General features: G+C 36.6%; 1 protein-coding gene across 1 annotated transcript in view; it reads left to right on the forward strand.

The window, feature by feature from the left end:
• LOC128860669 (brain-specific homeobox protein) overlaps positions 1 to 24047 on the forward strand; it is a 66944-nt gene that overhangs the window by 17218 nt on the left and 25679 nt on the right. The window lies entirely within an intron of this gene.

Here is a 24047-nt window from a genome sequence, read left to right on the forward strand (position 1 = left end):
GGGCTGGCTGGCAAATGAAAAATGCGAAAATAAAAGTAAATTGTGGCGATAAAGCGGAAATGGAGACAGAAGTCAATATGTAGTGGTGCATGCATGCCCACAAAGCCATACATACGTACATATGCATATATATACATATATACATTTAAAACTATATCACAATTCCAGACAAGCAAAACCTATCATGTTTCTATTGTTGTTGATGCCGTTAGCCTGTGTTGCGGTTAAATATTTTTCAAGCTGCTGTCTTTCTGCATTTATTTACATTTATTTTTAGGTTTTTGTTTATTAAAACGCCGAAATTTGGTGAAATAAAGTTGCAAGGCGAAACGTGTTTAGTAAAAACACAAAATAAGTTATGGAAAACCAAGTGTGTGGCGGCAGCAATAACATACTTAAACATACAAACATACATATAACGCCGCTGAGCTGCAAAAATATTACGGAAAGTTTCAGAAAATAGGTGCGCAGCCACATTGCGAATTTTGTGTGTATATATGAATTTCAAATTATTTATATACATACTTACATGCCCGTTTACAAAAAGATTTGCCTATAGCAGAGAAGTGTGCCAAATGTAGGTCGCCAATCGATTTGCTGCAAAATGATGCGGAAACAATGATGAAATATTGTAGCAGCAAATAAAAAATGTTGATTATTTTTTCAGACTGCTGGAATGGCAACATCGACAAATAACAGTCATATGCAATGATATGGAAAGTGAAGGTTTAAAAATACAATTTTTTATACAATTTTTGAAACGGGTAAATTGTATCCATTTTAAAGGCTTCATTTAATTTTGAATACAAATTTTATATAAACTAATAATAATTACGTAGTTAAATAGCGAAATAAATAAGTGAGGGAAATTGTAACACTTAAACTTTACCAGCTTCCTATTTACAGGTATCCCTCGTATAACGCGATAGTTACGTTCCAGAAGAATTGCGCGTTATGTAATTCAGCGTTATCTAAAACATAGTTTTCATATAAATTTGAGGGTTATGTTCCAATAGGTTTTTTTTAAATAAAATACATACAAAATAACAGATGCACATATATTTCAACTCAATACTAAAGTTCAGACTTTCTTATACAATTAAAAACACCAGATATGAATAATAATACATATGTACATACATATTTCAAAACTCAAAAAACAAAATTTAAATAATTATGTGCACATTAAAAAATTTAAAAACAAACTAAAACAAATTAAAGGTTTATTAAAAACTTTATCGTTATTCTTCAAACTTCTTATGGTAATTAATCTGTTTCACTGTCTTCAAAGATCTTTGCACGTGGGCGTTTTGGGGGAGCAATAGCTTCATCAGAAGATATTTCTTCAACATAGTTTTCGCTATTGGATAAGAAACTAGTTGTGGGACCTTGAGGTTCTTCTACTGGTTTTATAATTTCAAAATCTGTTATCAGTTTTTGGTGGGTGGTTTTTTAAGCTCCTTTTCTGGTATACTCACACATGTTGTGAGGACAAAAAAGGGTAATTCCCGGTTTATATTAAAAATGCATTACATATTATATATATGTGGTACGCAAATTAGTGTTACCAGATTTTATAATTATGTATTTTCCCCTTCGCGTTATATAAGCCTAAATTTCGCGTTGTACTGAAACCTAATTTTTCCAAATCGCGTTATATCGAAACCGCGTTGTATAAGACCGCGTTATACAAGGGATACCTGTATTTAAAATTTCGAGTTTTCGAACTTATTTATGCATATTAATGCGGCCGCCGTGGCCGAATGGGTTGGTGCATGACTACCATTCGAAATTCAGGAAAGAACGTCGGTTCGAATCTTGGTGAAAGATAAAAAATTAAGAAAACTGTTTTTTGAATAGCGGTCGCCCCTCGGCAGGCAATGACAAACCTTTGAGAGTATTTCTGCCATGGAAAAGCTCCTCATAAAAATATCTGCCGTTCGGAGTCGGCTTGAAACTGTAGGCCCCTCCATTTGTGGAACAACATCAAAACGCACACCACAAATAGGACGAGGAGCTCGGCCAAACACCCAAAAAGGGTGTACGCGCCAATTATATATATACAGTATGCAAAGTTCGTATTAGTACACATGTATTTTTAATGATTTAAAGAGTAAATAAAAGATAGAAAAAGACAGAAAATTAATATTTTGTAGGATACCCTCGTTGCCTTAGTACAGCAGACAATCTCTTCGGCATAGATTCCACCAATTTTTTTGTGAGATTTGGAGAAATCTTCTTCCACTCTGATTTGAGGACTTTTTTTAAATGTTCTCGGTTCCTTATTTGATGACGTTTCAGTTGCTTTTTGAAAATCGACCATAAATTTTCTATGGGATTAATATCCGGGCTTTGTGATGGTGTTTTGAGATAATTTGGACAGTTATAAAGGATCCATAACCTTGTATCCAACGTCGTGTGCTTAGGGTCGTTATCTTGTTGGAATATAAATTTTTTTTTGCAACCCAATTTTTTGGCACTTTTGCGTAGATTCTTTTTTAAAATATCAATATATTGCCTCGCAGTAATAATTCCATCAATAAAATGCAACTATCCTACTCCGTTTGCCCCGAAACATCCCCATACCATCAGAGAACCACCACCGTGCTTGAAAGAAGGCTGCAGATTTCGTTTTTGAAGGCTAGTATTACACTCTCTCCAAATTTGTATGCGTCCCTCGGACATTTTTATATTAAATTTACACTCGTCCGAAAAAATTACCCTTTTCCCAAACCGCATATTTTTGTTTAAATATTGCCTGGCGAATATAACACGCTTTCTTCTATTGACTGAGCTTACATAAGGTTTTCTAACCGCAGTTCTGCTTCTAAATCCCAATTTTTTTACATAATTGCGCACTGTTTGAGGTGTAACTTTGATAGAAACGTATTTTTCTAGTTCTGCAGCTAGTGAAACTCCACTGACGGTGGGACCTTTCTTGATAAGGCGTTTCAAATAAGTCTTGTGCCTCTGTCCAAGCTTTGCCCTGTTCACATTTCGAAGCTTTTTGTCAATCCTTCCACTGTTTCTATAAATTTTGACTACGTTTTTTCTGCAATGTTCTCACAATTTCGCGTAAAGACTTTCCGTTTTTGTTCATATTTATTATTAATCTCCTAGTTTCGTTTGATAATTCACTTTCTTTAGGCGACATTGCAAACTAACTCCGCGAACTTCAACAAATGGCTACTAAAACGCAACTGCCCAAGGTTAATCATTGAATGTTTAACACAATCGTTTCGAAAATAACGGTAAATACCAACAAATTGTTTACAAATTCAACGCATACTAAGTGTACTAATACGAATTTTGCCTGCAGTAGAAATAGCTACACTGCTACTAAAGCTATTTTTTTCAATTCTATGCAAATGTTTCTGAGTTTTTGTTATTATTCTATTTTTTTATGAATTATATAATACCGCACTACGATTGAAATCAATTGCTTTAAAGTAAATTTGAAAATATACGTGGTATTTTTATTTGTAAGAGGGTGTACTAATACGAACTTTGCATACTGTACCTATAATGTGGCAGCAGATTTCTCTTCATCGCTTGGTGTAACGTCTGTCATGCCGCACTGGCTACCTTAACCCTTTCGGTCCGAACGGGACTTATATGTCCCGGCACATGTTTGAAGATACCTAGCCTGGAAATTAAGCGAATTTAATGGACTTTATTTATCCCATTTCGTAGTTAATGCCATTCTTAACGGTATTTCCTTCCGTTATTTCAAGTTAAATGGTAAACACGTGTTCATTAGTCAAAAAACAATCGCAAAAGTGGACGCGAATTTTGCAAGTGGTAGGTTTTTTTTGCGATTTTTCGTGGTTTCTTCAAAGATTATTTTTTTTTTTTTTTTTTTTTTTTTTTAATTTTACATTGCGACTAGTTACAAAGAAAAAATTGTATTAACTAACGAGCAATTTGTTTAGAACTTAGAAAATAAGGTATATACAACAGTTAACGCTAAGGTGTGGTTAGTACATTAAGTCTTTGGGCTTTCTGCGTTTCAGTCTTCTTCTCCAATTAGCTGGATTAGCGAGAATAGTGGCTTCCCTATTGACGTGGTTTTTTAACCTTTCATCATGGGCTTTTGCTATCTTTTTTATCGTGTCTACCACCGAGTCAATATTTAGGTCGCGTTCAAGATCGGAGCTACGGATATACCACGGAGCACCGACTGCACATTTAATAATTTTGTTTTGGAGTATAGCTTGAATGTTACTTTGGCTGGAGCAACCCCATAACTGTGCGCCGTAGGACCATACAGGCTTCAGAATTTGTTTGTATACAATCATTTTATTATTGGTGGATAGTGCTGATTCCTTTCCCATAAGCCAATACATATTTCTGTATTTTAATTCCATTTCTTCTTTCTTTTTCTTTACATGGGCTTTCCATCTTAGCTTGGCGTCTAGAGTCATGCCCAGATACTTTGCAGTATTTGAGTATGGAACCTGTCTACCATTTAAATATATTGGAACATATTTGATTTTGTTTTGGGTGAAATTTATATGCACAGACTTGCTTTCATTTAATTTAATATGCCATTTATTGGTCCAGTCATATATTTCATTTATGGCTAATTGTAATTGTGATGTCGATGTGTTTTCCGTGTTTCCTATCGAAAGAATAGCTGTATCGTCGGCAAAAGTAGCTGTTACGCAGTTTGAATTGCATGGCAGATCGCATGTAAAGAGCAAATACAATAAAGGGCCAAGTACGCTTCCCTGGGGAACCCCTGCTTTGATTGGTTTGAGACATGAATATGAATCTTCTTGTTTTACTCTGAAGTAACGGTCGGATAAATACGAATGTAGGATGGTGGAGTACTGCTTGGGTAGCAACGCATTTATTTTCTTCTGTAGCCCATAGTGGCATACTTTGTCGAACGCCTTGGATATATCAAGGAATACCGCAGAGCAGGTTTTTCTTTCTTCAAAAGCATTTTCTATTATTCGCACTATCCTATGTACTTGATCGATAGTCGAATGCTTCGTGCGGAATCCAAATTGGTGCGTCGGTATAATTTTTTTGTTTTCTATTATTATGTTGACCCTTTTGATTAACAATTTTTCCACCATTTTCGATAGTATTGGAAGAAGGGAGATAGGCCTGTATGATGTTACATCGTGAGTATCTTTACCTGGCTTATTGAACATAACGACTTCCGCTGTTTTCCAATATATTGAAAAATATTTTAGCTTAAATGTGGTATTGACGATATTCGTCAATACAGCAATAATATTGTTCGGGAGCTGTTTCAATATTTCAGCAGTAATATTGATCGTCGTGATCATCAGCCATTACCGATCCATATGGTGTGAACGTCTCCTCGAGGTAGTTTGCGAATGTATCTACTTTTTGTTTATTTGTTTTGGCCCACTTATTGCCATGCATCTTGATGGGTGCGTTCTGAAATAACGGTTGTTTTAATTTTTTAGTACATTTCCACAGTGAATAATTTGTCTTCCGTTCATTTGTTAATTCTTGCAGGTATTTTGTGAATAAACTGTTTTTGTACGCTTTAATTTCGTCGCTAAGTGTTTTGGTTATTTTATTTAGCTGAGCTTTGTCAAGAGGTGATCTTGTTTGATGCCATCTTCTTCGTATTTTCCGTTTCTTCAATACCATTTCCTTTATTTCTTTGGTATACTTGTGACCTGAAATGGTTTTCCTTATAGTTGGTGTACTCTGCCAAGCTGCGCGTTGGATGTTATTTGTCAATCGAAGTACTTCGTCATCGAGTTGATCCTTTGTGCTGATTATCGGCAGGTGGTCATCTGGGCCTTCCAAAATGTGTTTAAAGTAATCCCAATCTGTAAGGTGGTTTAAATGGATGTTGTATTGTCGTTACATTTTCGTGCAGTGTTAGATAAATAGGAGAGTGATCTGATGACATATCCATGCCATTCTCAATGTTTACATAAGCGGTTGATACTTTTTTAGGGATGAAAAAATCAATTAAGTCCGGTGTTTTATGTGGATCTGTTGGCCTGTACGTTGGGCTGCTCGTCGATATAGCAATGCATCCTGTCTTCTTAAGTGCATCGTAAAGTTCTCCTCCTTTGGTTGTCGTGAGTCGCGATCCCCAGTGAGTATGCTTGGCATTGAAGTCGCCACCCATTATAAATCTATTCTTGTGGCTGTTTATCAGTTCAATATATTGGGCGCATTTGATTGTATGTCGTGGAGGGCTATATACCGCGGAAATTGATATTTCAGTTTTGGCGTATATCGTAACAGTTGTTACCTGGAATTCTTCCGTGAATATTTTTTGGTCTTCGTGATGTTTCAAGTTTCTTTTGATGATAATTGCACTCCCTCCTCTTGCCCGGTTGCTAGGGTGGATAGTGTGATAAACATTGTAATTTTTAATTTTTATTGATGACTCCTTTGTGAAGTGTGTCTCTGCAATCAAACATACATCCACTTTTTGAGAATCTAAAATAAATTCCAGCTCTTTTTGATGCTTTAAAAGCCCGTTTGCGTTCCAGAGCATTACTTTCAGGAAGTTTGGCATTATGACTTATTTTGCAGATATTTTTCGACGTTCTGCAGTCTTTTTTCGAGTACCAAATTGAATTCATGTTGTTTTGTTAGTTTCTCTAGGATCAGTTTCAAAATGTTATCTTCCTCAATTTTGTTAGCCTTCAATGCTTCTGCAAATGTAAGCACCTTTGGTGCCGTATCTGATGATAGCAGAGTTTGCTGTTTATTTTCTGTTTCTTTATTATCGGCTTCAGTTACTTCTTTGGTTGGGTGTAAAGTTCCGGTAGTAGCTTTATTTTTGTTAGTTTGCTTGTCACGTATCTTTTGTAGCTCTTTTGCTACAATGCAACCTCTGTAGCTAGCCGGATGGGCTTCTCCACAATTGCAACATTTCGGTTGATGTTCCTCCGGTTTTGTGCAGAGAGAAGTTTGGTGCTTGCCTGCGCACTTAACACATCTAGGTTGCTTTCCGCAGTAGTTATGGGTATGTCCGAAGGATTGACAGGACTTACATTGAGGTATAAACGTTGGTTGTCTAACTGGTTCAATATTGACTACTGAATGCAGTATGGTTTTTATATTATACATTTTATTAATGTCTTCCGAAGTTTCAAATGTAAGAAGGAACATATCAAGCGGTTGCTTAGTTTTCCATTTTAATTTGTTTATCGCGTTGGTTATTTTTAATCCCTGTTTATTCAAGACGGAAATTATATCCTTGGGGTCACATGAGTGGTGTAAATTTTTGGCTATGACTTTAATGGGTCTTGAATGCTTATAAGTGTACCATGAAATATTTTTGTTTTTCAGTGCTTTCGTAATTTTCCTATAATCATTTGGGTCCTTGGTAGATACTTTGTAATATTTGTTGCTAAGCAGTTTAGTTTGAAACTCTTCGCTTGCCTCAACTTTCGCTATGTTAAAAAGCTGTTGGTAATTACACTCTATCGAGACCATTATAGGTGGAGGTCGATGGGCCTTTTTTTTTACTTCCTTGGTTTCATGAGGATTTTGAATAATTGGTGAAGAAATCAATAGTTCGGGGGAAAGATTACTGAAAATATATTTATTTATTGTGCTAGTGCTTATATTGAGGTAAGTAAGTAAAAGTTTTTGTGTTATATAAAAAATTACTGGCATTTTTATCCTGGTGGGACGTATGTGTCCCATCAGTATTCTTGTTTGCTCCTTACCATAAGTAAAAACCAATTTTTTTATACTGTATTACTTGCTCATTGTTTTCTTCTTATCACTTTACTGAAACTAAATATATGTTGAATTCATAATAAAACAAACTTTTATATAAAACAATATTGGATCATAAAGTACTAAACGGGACAAATGCGTCCATAAAAATACTGAGGGGACATATATGTCCCAGCCCCTCCCACCGCCCCTTTTTAACCGAATACAATTTTGATGAGGCAAAAGACTTTTATTTCACCCATTCCGATTTCCACAAAGAAAAAAAGACTAAAGTCAATATGAATATTATACAACGAACTAGACGAAACATAATCAGAAAATTCAAAGTTTGACGGATTAAAATATATCTCAGCAGTTGGAAATTCGCAATAGAAATAGGTACCATAGGTAGTAATTCAAAACATATTACTAATATACTCCATCTGGTAACGCAGACAGATCAACCTAACCTAACCTATACTTGCGATTCACACGAATGATTGAAACAAAATGGAGCAAGAAAAGCATTAACAAAATTGCGAGACTGATTTGGCCCAACTATAAAAAGCTAATGCAGGAAAGAAAGCCAAAAGACTGCAGATCCTTGGTTTCTGATGATACTGATTCATTCAAGAATTGTCTGGCTAAAATAATAATTCTACGTCTGATCAGAGCGGGACAATGACATGGGAGGTGCGAGAACGTCACTTCCTCTTCCTCATCTCTACGGCTTCTGCTGAAGCTACATCACTTCGCTATCTTTCTTTTTGTCTTGGCGCCAAACATACACCACTCACTTGTGAGTTCTCAAATCAAAATTCAATGGATATATTCAAGTGCTCCTTGACACACACCAAAAGATTCGCCAGCTAGTTCAAACGGTTTGAAGTTGACTTTGGGTGGTGAAAACAGACGATATCGTGGTTTCCAGGAGGAAGCGTATCAAAATTTTGTTTAGATCCTGGCTTAGTTACTAAAACGACAGTATGATAAGCCAAACAACCTTGATTTTAATTAACATCTATTTGCCGCAACTACTGTGGATCTACCGTCAACTCCGTGCAACTCATCAAAATCCCTTTTACTTTTCTTCATTCACTTATTAAATATTTCTCCTCACCCCTTACCAGAAAAAAAATACAATATTCACTTCATGATGCTCATCATCAATATGTAACAAATGGGCTTTTAATATTTTCAATAATACGCCTGAGGAGTGTCCCAGCTGAAGAACGCGAGGTGTTAATCGACCACCCCCAGAAATGTACCATCTTTTATTGCACAATGCAGAGTTATAATTTCAGCCGCCGTAACATTGTTTATACGCATTAATAATATGCGCTTAAGTTTGTAGTATAAGCAAAAAAACATTTCAATAATTCACATGCATTTGAGACCCATTAAAAGACGAACTGAAAGGCGGAAAATTGTGAGTGCCGCATTTGTAGAGCAAAAGGTACAGCAACAACTGCGGAAGGAAGGTAATATTTGAGACAGTGGCGGCAGGGTGACTTATGTGATTATGACAGCCAACTGTGCAAATGGACAAACATAAGGCCAGACAAGCAACGGGACGGAGAGAACACGGTGAGCTAGAGCAGCATGCAGTGCAGCAGCAACTGGGCTAGGCATCATTGTCACCGCGTCCGCATCCTCTGAAGGGTGTGAGTGAGAAGGATGCGTAGTGCGCCGCTTAGGTGGTAAACACAAATAAACGCTTCATATTTGTGATAATTTATGAGGGCATTGGGACCTAGCCAAAGTCAGCGGCGTGCATACAAACATACGCATATAAGCTTCATGAAGTATCGCTCGCTGCGATGGCGTTAGGACTCAGCTGCGCTTTGCTTAATACATTTTTTCGTTCAGAAAAAATAATAAACGTGAACACAGCAGCAAAAAAGTAATAATAAAGAGCAAATAAGGCATGCTGCATGGCGCAGTGTCAATTTTTACATTTCCCTTTCTTCAGCCACTGAGTTGCCATAGGATTAGCTTTGTTACAGCGTTTATGAACAATTTTTTTTCTACGGTCGCGCTCAAAATAAAGTATCTCTCACCAGGACAATTGAGTGCTGCACTGACTGGCTCACTGTGCATGTATGGGTGTCTATTGATGAAGCGCTTGGCCGTTTGGCGACTTAGCGCCAGCTCATTTTGTCAATGCCACGGGCTTTTACACGATTCGTATAACATTTCCTGTTTTTTCTTTCATGCTTTTTTGCTTATTTTTGTATATGAAAAAATAATATCAGCGTTCTCGGTAAACGGCAGTGAGTTATTGATTTTTTTGTTGGCGTGTTGGTGGGCGTTTTGCCGCACTACGCTCGTGTATGAGCGCGGCATTTGCTTTATGTTTTTGTGCCTCTCTTCTTTATTGTTGGGCTGTTGTCGTGTAAATAGAATCATAAATTTTGTATCTTCACACTTTTATGAGCTGTTGAATATTGTAATTGAAATCTGCGTAATAGACAATAAGAATTTGTCGTAAAATAATGATGAGCCAATTGGCGTTTGAAAAAATTCTACTTTATATGAGAGCTACGAAATTTGAAATACATTTATGCAGTTGTTAGTAATAGATTTTATACCTATACAAATTTGTACTTAAGAACCTGCATTCTTTCAGCACAATTCGAAATTCTTTGTACCAGCTAATGAAGAATTTGCAAAAGACATAAAAAGATAAAATGTTTTTTAAGTTCTGTTCTCAATAAGTAGAAACGCTGGTATATTAAGAGTTAATTAGACAAGTCCTCATATACTTTTATTCATACATATTTCCATATACATACATATATAAAGTAATGGCTTGTAGCGTATTTCCACAGAGTTTAATGTAGGTTAAACATCGCATTTATTGCCCAAATTACCTTGAAATTGTTGTTGCATCAAATTTCTCCAACTCACTCTCAGAACATAATTAAGTTAACATTATTTGTCTAACAGTAAATGTTATGTTAATGTAAATTTGTTTAAACCTTTCGGGCGCAGATAGAGCCACAACTATGCAAACGAGTGGATTTTATTAATTGGTAAATATTGGTAAGATTCTCGTACAGAAATCTACCCTTTGTTTGTACAAGATTTATAAAAATTTGGTAAGTTTTTATCAAAATTTCAATTTTTTAATTAAAATTAGAAAAAACAAATTTGCTCACGAAATTTTATAGCCCATTACATTTTAGTACAAGGAAGTGCTAGCTTGAAGCAGCTCAAAATTCTTGTTGATTTTTTACAATTTTTTCCTTCATATAACGAATGTTCCTGTAAGAACAAATACGGCAATCTGGTGACTGGCGTCCAAAGTATATTCAAGTTATGGGTGGACAACTGCGTATGTCACAGAGAATGTGAAGATCCCGATACCACAATCGTTGAAGACGGAACTGTCGTTTCGCTACTTAACGTCGTCAGAATAGCGATGACGCGGCTAAAGAACAACAAAGTCGCGGGAGCCGGCAGACTGCCGGTTGAGTTATTCAAACATGATGGCGATAAGCTGGTAAGGCGCATGCATCAGCTTCTATGCAAAATATGGTCGGATGAAAGCAATCGAATGGAATTCAAGTGTGCTCTGCCAATTATCGCGGGATTAGTCTTCTAAGTATCGCGTATAATGTTCTAGCGAGCGTATTGTGTGAAAGGCTGAATCCTGGCTTAGACCTGGAAAATCCGCAGTCGACCAGATATTCAGAATACGCCAAGTCTTGAAAAATTCCCATTAAAGAAGAATCGGCACACACCACCTTTTTTTACAGCTGCATTCGACAGCACGAAAAGGAATTGCATATATGCCGCAAAGTCCGAATTTGATATCCCCGCAAAACTATGATGCAAGATGACATTTTTTAATACCAGCAGCGTCATCAGACTTGGGAAGGACCTCTGCGAACCGTTTGATACCAAACAAGGTTTCAGACAGGGTTATTCGCTGTCGTATAACTTTCTTAACCTGATGCTGGATAATATCGTGTGAATCGCAGAATTTAATCGTTCAGGCACAATTTTACAATTGTTGGCGTATACCGATGATATTGACAGCCTTAGCCACCGCGCTATTAGTGCTGTCTTTCCACACTGGATAAAGAAGCAAAGCAAATGGATCTGGCAGTGAACGAGGATAAAAGGAAGAGTTTTCTGTCTTCAAACAGGTAATCAGCGCACTCGCATATCGGCACCAACGTCACTGTTAGCAGTTATCATTCTGAGGGTGTATGAGACTTCGTTTAGCTAAGAACCGGCATTAACGCCGATAATAAGGCCAGCCAGCAAGTGCTACCTTGGACTAAGTAGGCGAATGAGTAGTAAAGTCCTCTTCCGAGGAACAAAATTAACATTGTACATATAAGGCTCTCATCATATCAGTCCTAACACATGGGCAGAAGCTTGGACGATAACAGCATCCGATGAGGAATCCCTTCGAGTCTTTGATAGCAAGATTCTGCGGAAAATTGCTCGTGACAGCGAATATTGTAGGAGATGGAAAAAAAAGTTAGCAGTTTCCATCATTAATATCATAAAACTATCTATCACTAGAAAAAAATTCTCATTTTCCTAACCCTTTGCAATTTCGAACCATTTAAAAAATAGCCTTCATAAGGGCACTAATGATTATAAGGTTTATCCCTGCTGTGTTAGGATCGAATAATTAAATAAATAAAATAAAAAGAATAAATAAAAAGGTTGATGAACATATGCCACAGATTTTTGCGGTAGCCAGCCATAATCCCTCCGACGCGTGCAACAATCGATGATAAAACTGATTGAATTACTCATATAATAATTGCATATTTATGTAGCGATAAGCGTATATGTGTTTGTAAATACATACATGCATCCATACACACATAAATTAATCGGAATGCAATTGAATGCAATGAAATATAAATTTCACGGCAATCACACTCCCATAGTCAAACATAAAAACAGTGAAAATTATCAGCTTGCATGATGAACAGAGCCAAAAGTAGCATACACACACACCTTTACACGAGCAGTAGTTGTTGGAAACTTGTAAATTTTCCCCAAGCTCATTGCACTTACATTTTATTAATAATGCATTTCTGCAATGGGATTAAGCAACAAATATCTGCATATTTACAAACAGACACGCATAAATGCACACACATACACATACATGTTGTAAATGTTTATGTGCGTATATAGGTGTGCACACGGAACAGCACGTGCCGACGCGTGCGTGCAATCTGAGAGGTCGTTACGGCGTTAAATTCCAGCCAATAACTGTTGAAGTAAATATTTGCGCATGTTTGTGTGCGTTGGCGTAGGTGTGAAAGTAAAAAAAATTGTTTTTATCAGCTTCGCCTGAGGCAGGTGGGAAAGTCAATCAAAGTGTTGGCTGGCAAAAAAGCAAAAATATGTGGAATAATAAACAGCCTTTATTATTATTATTATTATGCAATTTAATTGAATTTTATTATCAGCACTTTTGCAAAAATCGAGTAAATAAAATTATAATTATTGCGATAAAAAGATAAAAATTAATTGGCGCGACTTGGTTGCATTGAAATGAAAGTGCAGAAGAAGGATTAACGTAACAAATATAGATATAAAGCAATTAATAAAAATTCACAATAATAACAGTAAAGGTAACTTTAAGCCAGGAAAATCGGCCATCGTGCAACAAATCCAGAAAAAAGCCAAAAAAAAACAACTATCAGTTCAAATAGAATTGGGGATGACCGCTCGGCGCAAATCAGTACTAAGCAACAAAATGGGGTGTAAAGATACTTCCGCATGTGGTGGTTCTCTTCGACCAAACGTTTTATATTCAGCCAAGCACCTCCGAAGGCACTTGCATCTGCCAAAATAACTCCAAATTTGTAGCGGAATACAACAAATCTCTTAACGGGATGACCAACCAGCTTTCTTTTCATTTGGTATTAGTTCTCAGGGCATAGTAATACATATACTAGGAAACGAGGCGGGAGGCCTTTTACTTTCCAGAGCTTTGAATACAATGGGCTTCTTAGCCTGAGTGTTTTAGGAGTTGCCAATCTCTCGGTGCTTCTTGGCTCGCCTTTTTCAAATTTAAAGTTTTCAATTTCAAGATGGAAATACTGTGGCAACTAAACTCATGTGGTCGCAGGCAGGTGAACTTTTTATTCATAATATCAATAAGAGAGTGAAAGAGACACAGGAAGAATGAGAGTACGCTGAAATGGCTTCTGTAAAAACTGTAAGAATGAAGGAGATATACAAATAATAGAAAGAATACGCAAATTGAAGTGGAGGTTTTAGAGTCATTTTGCTAGGGCGGAGATTTAGATGATCCCCCTCACGGAACCGGGATGAAGTCGGCCAACTGGCGAACCTAGTGTAAACTAAAGCGTCAGAAAGATCAGGAGGAGAAGGAATTGGCTTCATTTGGTGTGTCCAACTTGCGCCGATTAGCACGAGAAAGAAACGACTGGCGCACCTTTTTACACTTGGCCAAAATCGCGTAAGCGAGATAGGAGAGAGGAAAGAAAGAAAAGAGTTGTTAAATGAAAAAAAATTTACAAAACTCTAAATTAAAGTCAACTCAGCAACTGATTGTGTCACTGCTCACTGAGAGCCGACCACCACAATAAGTGCAAACTTTTATATTCTCTCTACCCAGAATCTAAATGATGGATCTAAGCCAAGAATACGCAAATGTTCAGATTCGTCAACTGCACCCACGTTTTAAAAAACGAGGTGAAGGAGAAATGATCTAAGCGGTATTACAACTTATCCAATCACGAGATCTACTTATAGTGCGTCGGTATTACACATCGGCAACCAATTTAATATAACCAAACGTATTTACTGGTAATGGCAGAGGATGCAAGCGATTATCGCTTTGGAGTTAAAAAAAAACAAGTTGAAGTCATGTTTCTCCGTAAGTTTTAATCCGATTTCCTTGAAAATTTGGCACAGTATTTAGGAAGCCTTGTCCGTTAAGAGAAAGTAAAAAACCAAAATTCGATGTTTTGAAAATAAATCCATAAAATTGGCTATGCTTCGAATTTCCCCAATTAACTTACTATATTTTGCACATGAAATCTATTTTTGTGCAATATAATTAACATTATGTGCACACCCATGTATGTATATCTCATCGTTCATTACCGATGCCCAAGAATCATTATTAAATGCCACCCTACTTAAAAATGGAAAATTTCACATATTCATGAGTTCTTGTGCTCGTCGAAAAAAACATATGCACGAATTTATTTGCTTACCTCGCAGCTCATAAAAGTAGGAATTATAGAGGAGGCTCAAGGCAAGCCAATTATATATTTTGCGCCATTAAAATTTCCACAGCATTAAGGACCTTGTTTCCTCGCAATTCTCACAATTAATTTAAAACGTTTATGATATGCAAAACCAGCTTTATTAAGTATATGTACATGCACATTAATACACACATACAAACATTCGTACACGAAACCAAGCTAAACGAAAAACATAAGCCGTAAAACTGAAGTGCCTCGTGAAAATGAGCAAAAACGACCAACAACAAAAACATATGCGAATGCCATGAAAATATTCAAGTGTAGCTGTTGAAGTGATTTTATCTTTTTATTAGCCATGTTGGTGATAATAAAATTGCGAAAATTATAATGAAAGTGTAACACGTAAACCCAATAAAATTTTCAAATGCCGGTTAAAACGTTGCAGCTGAAGGAGTTCAATGTGCGACTGTGTTGCAGGTAGTTGAAGGTGGTGGCGAACGTCGCTAACGGTTGAGGAGCAACCAAATGAAAAAGCACCGCAGAATGTGTGCATATTTATATCAAGTGTGTATGTGTGTGCAAGTAGTAAACCCACGCCTCGCCAATGTAATCAGCCATTGGCGGAGTCAGTTACTTTCATACATACATATGTATGTATAATTAACCCCGTCTGCGCCATTGAGATACATTTTCCTAGTTTCCAAATATCAACCCATTTGACACACTGTTGCTTGCAGGCAACGTTATTCATTTGTGTGTATGTATATTTAGCACCCTTTTCTGCATATGGGTTGTGGGTGTTACAATTAAGGCATTACAGCTTCTCATTGTACAAAATGCCGTTATTATTTTTAGCAATTAATTTGAAAATTATACTTACATATGTTTGTATGTGCATTTTTACGCTCGCCTGTATGTGTGCACTCACCGAACGCATTCCCCGTAATGGTTTTTTGGCTCAATCAAACTGAAGAAAATCTCAGGGAGCCATATCAGGTGAATCCCATGGCTGTTGGATGGTATTCATTTCGTTCTTGGTAAAAAATTCACGGAAAGTTATGGAACTGGGGGAAGTTTCGTTGACATGGTGCAAAATCCCCGAGTTGTTTTCCTACAAACGCTTTCTTCTTTGGCGGATCGGTGGACCAAATATTAGTCTTTCTTAACTATCTGACCTTCTGGCAAAAATTCGTGGTGTACAATACAATCTGACGTAGTTTTTTGGTCTTGGTATATTCGGCGCTTTCCACTCACTCGTCGGATTCAGCCTTGGAAATCATTTGTCTGATAATAGCAACGCGGTCCCCTGTTTCCATGAAATTCAGGACCTTTAGAACCAACTTTGCAGCAACACAGCGCAAACCCAATTCATTAACAACAATATCCTCAACGGATTAATAAGCAATGTTCAAGTCCTCTGCCAGCTCTTTGATACTCTGATCGTAAATTTGCATTTATTATGTGCAGAGGATAATTAATTCAAGGTGATGTAACTTTTACAGATGTCAAACAATGGCGATAAAATTTTGGTAAGAATTATCACTGATGTGGCAACCTACCAAAAAAAACCGAACCCAAATCAGTTGATGGACGCGCAATGGGCGGTTGGTCCGAGAACTTTTTGATCAAAGTGTTATTTACACGTATATATGTTCATATATATGTACTCATTTTTATGTATGTCTGTATTATGTAAGTGGGCTAATAATTTTAATGAGCCTTTGCAAATGTGAGTCGCTGCGCCACATTCTTCGCTGAGTTGCTTGGCTTGTTTCTGCTGCAATGCTTTTTAATGATAGCGTTGTTGTTGTTCTTTTACAGGCACTTTTATAAGGGTTCACTCTCATGCAGACATATGCGTGTAAATATACCTTTGGAATTTTAATTAATCGCAAGGTCCCGTAGGCCTTAACTCCATTCTCGGCCTAATTTTAATCAGGTTGTTAGCCGAAAAGGTTTAAATTGTTTGTTTTCGTGCGTAAAACGTGATATTTAAGCATATTCTTCTTATGTTAATTATTTTTGTGTTGTAAGTGCTTTTAATATTGCTGATATGCTTTGCCAATTAAATTATAAATAATTATTTACAAACCCAAACCTTCACATAACCTTTTTCAAATTGCATGCGGTTAATGGGCTGATGAAGAATTACTTCATTTGTCACCAGTTCAATAACTCAAGACACGAGCAATAGGGTGGGTAAAGAAATGAAGTTTTCAAGAGAAAACTATTATTTTTTCTAACAGATATTAGACAAAGCTCAACGAATCTCAAAATAGTATTTTGGAATCTACTACTCAACTGTTTGGCCGCAAAGAGAAAATATGGACCCGAGCATTAGATCGACTTCGTTTCTAAGGAAATGTGTGTAATAATTTATGTGACTTCTCAATGCTCCCATAACTGTTTAAAAAAGTCAAATTCTTACATGAGCTCTCGTAACATTTTACCTGGATTTCGTTTAAAAAAAAGAGCAAGTTTGTCCGCTTATTTTATGCTAGAATAATTTTTGAAAATCCTTCAAAATGTATTGAAATAGGGAAAATATAACTTTATGCATTATAAACAGAGGCACCCGGGCTTATTCAAGAGCAGGGTTCTGGCACTTTCACCTGCATCTACCTACCAAGAGGCCCACAGTCTTATGTCATCTCGAAATGAGATATGGGTTTTTTATGACAAAAGCAAAAACAAAGTAATCAACGAATACTCTCGGTCAGGCCGATAAAAAACATTACAGTCGGAAGAAATTTGAAGAAGAAAGAAGAAGTTCTGCATTTTTTTATTTTACTATTTCTTTTTTTATTTTTTTTATTCAGAGCATTCATTGTCTACTATAGTATAGTACAATATAATTGTCGAAATACCGCAAGAGCTCTCATTCACGTTAATTACTCTACTAAAACTTTCACACTACGCTTCGGTTTCACGGCTCACCTCGTTGTACATATTCACCACTAATCGTTAATTGCATAGATTCAATACACTAAAATTGATTTTCGAAATCATTTCCTATAAATTCCATTTCGTTTACCTATAAAACTTTTTCAATTACACCTTTAACTTTTCTCGCTCATTGAACTTCTAGAACATTTGCCATTTCGGTTTGTTGCAGAACATTTTTAAGGGCTGTGTTTACAAGCTACTCAAAAACTTTCCAAAATTTTAACAATGCCATTATTTCATTATAAATTTTATTATGCGAAGTTTTACACAGCTTAAGCAGAACAGTGATGAGGTAAGCAGCCAAGCAAGGCAGCAGCCAAAACACCAACAGCAGCAACAAGCAAATGCCACCAAAAACTTTGTCGTTTGTTTTGTCATTTATTAATTGTTTATAAATGCGTTGCACAGCTGCTAATTTGCGCGAGGTGGTGGGTAAAATTTACATCCGCACACACTTACATATTATGTGAGGATATGGAGATGAGGAGAGTGAGCGCAAGTGCGTATGTAAATAATGTCGTCAAAATCTTTCCGGGATGACGAAGTTCAGAGCGACTACTCGGCGAAAACAACAAACGAACAATAAAGTTAAAAACAAGTTTGATTTGTCAGCCCCACACAGCGTTAGCCGGCGAGCAGTGATGAGAAGCAGACATTGAAAAACAAGAAGCAAACACTGAAACTGGTTGCCAGCATTTGGTTGTCTTCAAGAGTGTTATGCTAATAAGCCACAAGAGACAGCCATTTTAAAATTATGAAAATTAAGTAGAAATAGCGCTGGAGTGGTGAATTTAATGGTGTTTTTATGGAACATTAATGGCAGGCTGGCCGTTGAAAAAATCGAAAAGAGCTGATGATTTGATTATATCGCTTTTATTACCACGCATTATTTTATTTTTGTTTTTTGCAGGTATTTCCGTACACGTGCAAATATTTAGTTGAAAATGCTTCCATACAAACATACATCTAAGGCAATCTAGTCTTCAGCGCATTTTGCTCGCTTAACTGATCTTTTCAACGCTTTGACGTCAGCGTATTTTTTTTAGTCCTGTTAGTATAAGTAGAAGCTGTTTTAGGTAATCTCTCTATGCTTATTTTAGTAACTAATCTTGATAGTAGATAGGGCAACTAACGTATGGACTAATTTTTTTCTGATTACTTTATTAGAGCGATCCCATGTCAGGTGATCCAAGTACATATTTTAGACACTGTCATAAATTTTTCTGTAAGCTGGTTACTGGTGGCAAATAGGCAATGGTATAATGAGAAGAACCGTGAAATGTTTGTAAAAAATAATAATATTGAGGTATAGAGTTTCTCTACGTAAAATATCTTCGGTGCTTTTTAACATTAAAAAATTTTTGCTTAGTGTTTTTATGATAAAAAATACATCATAATATGTTTTTTGGAACAAAATTAAATTTATTACAATAAAAAATACTAATAAATATTTTTTTCCAAATATGAAAAAATAGGAAACAAATTCGAAGGGGGATATTTTTCATAAATCGCAAATTGCAAAACACTTTTTTTTAAATTAAATTTCATACTAACAAATTGAAAACAAAAATATTCAATACCAAGAATGATAGAAAGAAGATTGCGTCCGTCAAGAGTGCGTGACGTCACGTTTGCCGAGTTGTGCAGTGTTGCCAACCATTTGCTCTTCACAATAAATTTAATGCTTTTTTTACCCAAAATGCAACAATTTTTAAGTTTCGTGTTTGTTTCTTTTTTTTATTTAAAGCTACCGAAACTTAAAGTTAAAAAACAAACTATATTATTAAACAAAAAAAAGTTAAAAAGGTCACTCTGAGAAGATTTTAGTGCTAATGAACATTTTTTTACTCTTATAAAATTTGATAATTTGAAAGTGCAAATTTAATTTTTGGCTCCATTTAAGGTTATGCAAGAATATTAAATCTTCTTCTCTCAACTCATCTTAAGATTGAAAACATTTTTACACATTTTAAAAAGCGTTTGAATTTACTGAATTCGGATAAAACCATCCGGCCATCAATCCTTAATGGGACATAGGACATCAAGAGGTGTATTCATTGTAAAAATAAGCCACAAAATACCAGAAAATACTAAAGAAACCATACTGATATTTTTACAAAAAGAGTACCTTATCTAATAGGACTATCAATAAGTTCGTGCGGTTTTTTTTCGAAATTTGAAACTTTATTGACGTAAAATGGTTACAAATTTAATATTCAAAATATTGTCCATCGCTTACTACTACTTTTTCCCATCTTTCTGGCAATTCACGGATTCCCTTTGTGAAAAATTCGGTCGGTTTTGCCGCAATCCACGAATCGATCCATTTTTTGACTTCATCGTAATTACGGAAGTGCTGGTCAGCCAGGCCATGTTGCATCGATCGGAAGAGATAGTAATCGGATGGCGCAAGGTCTGGACTATACGGCGAGTGGGGTAGGATATCCCATTTGAGCGTTTCTAAGTATGTTTTGACCACTTGTGCAACATGTGGCCGAGCATTGTCATGTTGCAAAATAACTTTGTCGTGTCTATCGGCGTATTGCGGCCGTTTTTCTCGCAGTGCTCGGCTCAAACGCATCAATTGTCGTCGGTAGACATCCCCCGTAATCGTTTCATTCGGTTTCAGTAGCTCATAATACACAACACCCAGCTGGTCCCACCAGATACACAGCATAACCTTCAGGCCATGAATATTCTGCGCCGACGTCGATGTTGAAGCATGGCCAGGGTATCCATACGTTGCCCGACGTTTTGGATTGTCGTAATGGACCCACTTTTCATCGCCAGTCACAATTCGATGCAAAAAACCCTTTCTTTTGTGCCGTTGAAGCAGTTGTTCGCATGCCATAAAACGGCGTTCAACGTCTCTTGGCTTCAATTCATACGGCACCCAATGGCCTACCTTTCGGATCATTCCCATGGCTTTTAAACGTTTGGAAATGGTTGATTGATCAACTCCCAAAGTTTTTGCAACCTCTTCTTGCGTTTGAGCCGGATCTTGATCGAGCAATTCCTCCAATTCGGTATCCATGAACTTTGGCGGCGCACCCTCGCGTTCTTCGTCTTCCAAGCCAAAATCACCACTTTTAAAGCGTGCAAACCACTTCTGGCACGTTCGCTCAGATAGAGCATGCTCACCATAAACTTCCACCAAGATACGATGACTTTCGGCTGCTTTTTTCTTCATATTAGAATAATGAAGAAGAATTCCCCGCAAAAACACATTATTTGGCACGAAATTCGACATTTTCAAGTGTGGTAAAAATATTGTTGTTTACGCTTCAAATAAAAAACTTATACTGACGTTTGTGCCTTACGACAGTAGCTCTCCAATGAATGTTTGGAAATGTGGATCGATGGAATAATAATCAAGTTACGCCATCTGTTGTAAAACCGCACGAACTTATTGATAGTCCTATTAGTTACATAACTTCAAATATAGCAAAAAAGTCGTCCCCTTAACAAAAGAGTCTCGCTTAACAAAAAAAACACATAAATGAAATTGTGCATAAGCATAACACATTTATTTAAAAGAGAGTAAATAACAAAAAAAAGCTAAATCAAGTTACGAAAATGGTAATCTGGCCATACTGGAGCTAAAATCACGTAACTCATTGTCAAATTCGCTGAGAGCAAAGTAACGGGACCACGATAGACGCCATCTCATTATTCTTTCCATCATGATTCAATACAACCCTAATATGAAGATTTCAGAAAAATCTAAAGGGGAGTGATTTGCAAAAATAACCAATAATTTAGTTTTTCCAAATTGGAAAAATTAAGAAAAAAGTTGAAGGGGGTATATTTTTATAATTTATATTAGTTTAAAAAACTCTGTACCAAAATTTTAAACAATGAATAAATCTCAAAATTATTAAATTTTTTCAAACACCCTGTTTGGGTGTTGGCCGACCTCCCCCTCCTCTTTTTCTGTTAATTCTTAATATGCTTATCTCTAGAAATGATAATAGTAATAATAAACCAATTTTCAAAAAAAAAAGTGTGCTATACCAAAAATATTAGGATCACTTGACATGGAGTCAGTCACTCGTTAATTTTATTCCCAGGTTTTGATATTTTACTATCTTAACAGCTTTGCTTTCTTGCTTCTGGTTATGGTAAGAAGGTTGAAATTTAAATGCCAGAAATATTATCGAAGTTGACGTCACACCAGTGGTACTGGGGGCATGCTCCCACTAACACTACAACATTTCTCCTCCTCGGCTGATTTCCAACTTGAAAACTTTTGTTTAACCTTAGGATTCCTAAACATTTTGCACTTAAAAAAATTTATTAATCATTTCACTAAATTCAATAATCAAAATAATGAAAATTTAAATTCCCTTACCTTCTATTAAAGTTTCTACTCGAATATTTTTAAACGAATAAAAATATGCCTTAAACGCCAAAAATTGTCCAAAATGCCTATATAATTACATAAACATCCATTTGCCTACCAAATCGTTCGAAAACTGCCGCATATAAATTAATAAAAAAAGAAAATCGTTCGCTCTAGCCAAAACTAATAATTGCACACTAATTGGACGTTTAAAGTAAAAAATTACATGCAGTAAATCGAATCAATGCAAATGGAGCAGGCTCCTCCAACCGCAAACCAACAACAATTACCATAATGAGCCCCAAAAGTATGCATCCCTATTGGCGCTACAGCGCACAAAGCCCATTCATGGCCGCCCAATGGCTATCAAATTAACAAACGCAAATTGTCCGCAAATTAATTATAGTACGTTGCCCGCATAGAAAATATACATTTTACTAAACACGAGCCTAGTGCATATAGCATGCCAACAACATACAGCATTACAACAAAATATATATGCATGTTTATGTGTGTGTAGTAATTTGTTAAAGCGCCCTCTGGCGCCATTTCATTTTCTTGGAAAACATGAAAATCAATTAGCCAAACAGGCGACGAACAAATCCTCGCAACGAGGCAAGAATATTAAGGTGCGGGGGTGTCAGGAGTGTGGCAGGTGTAGTGGTGAGTGGTGCTTGAGTGGTATATCCGCCAGCCAGTCAGCAGCAGCAATTTGTTCACGTTTATATAAGCCAATAAAATAAGTATAAATAAAACGCCCGCCGTGCCTTTGCCAAGGCTATTCAACGACAATAGCCCAACCCTGCGCGGTAGTATAAATCCAACAATTCGTGCCCTTTCCTAAGGGAGGTAATCATTAGAAGTGGGCAGCAACTGTGGCGCTACCTTGTCAGCAAGTGTGAAAGCTCTTAGGTCGTGCGGATGGTTTTTGTGGCGCAGGGTGTAATGAGTACGGAAAAGGAATCACCCACCATGACACAATGAAATCTCGGAAGGCTGCTTTGACAGCCTTACAGCAACGTTGCCTAACCGCGCTAGTAAAATTCTGACAACGGGGGTTAGCCTACAATGCTTGACACAACATTCCTCACAACTGGTTAATTGTCCTTTTCATTGCAACGACTCTTTGCCTTTGCTGCTGTGCTTTGCTTTTATTCCGTGCTTTCAGCCAATTAATGTCAGCCCATTATTAAATGGGTCCTAATTATGTGAAATGACGTTAGTCACGAGTGAATGCTTAACGCAGTTATTTAAATTGACGGAGATTGGAAGTTGTGGGGGAGTGGGCCTTTTTTATTTATATGTGCCCCTTCTGAAGTTTCAAGCTTCATTAGTAAGTCAAAAATAAATTCTTACAATTGAAATAGGAAAGAAAGTGAAATAACTGGAAAATTGTGAAGGTGCCTTTCTAGGCGCTTTCCGTTGGTATTGAATTGAGCTTCAAGATACTTTAGCAGCCATATGACCTATGACCCATGTGACTAACCGTTAATTTTGGTAATTGCTGATTTTTGACTATACATCTAACGAGCTTCTATCGTTGGAAAGAGATTTGTCCATGCTATTATTGACTGTTTGAGTAGTTATCGAAGAGATGCGTTGAAACTGGCCTTATAGTAACAGATATCGGTATAGATTTTGAACGAGACTTATAGGTAGGTAGGTGAAATGGTTGAAATACCACTATGGCGCACCCCAAGTGGCACTAAAGGCAGACCTCTAATCTTGATGTAATGGAGAAGACTGATGTAATTCAAGTTGGCCCACTGCCACTTTATTCGTCCAGCTGCCAAGCTCGCACATTCACAGAGAAAGTACTCAACAGTCTCCTTCTCTGAAAAGTCCGCACAGCTCCTGCA

The sequence above is a fragment of the Anastrepha ludens genome, chromosome 4, assembly GCF_028408465.1.
Source record: "Anastrepha ludens isolate Willacy chromosome 4, idAnaLude1.1, whole genome shotgun sequence".
NCBI lineage: Eukaryota > Metazoa > Arthropoda > Insecta > Diptera > Tephritidae > Anastrepha > Anastrepha ludens.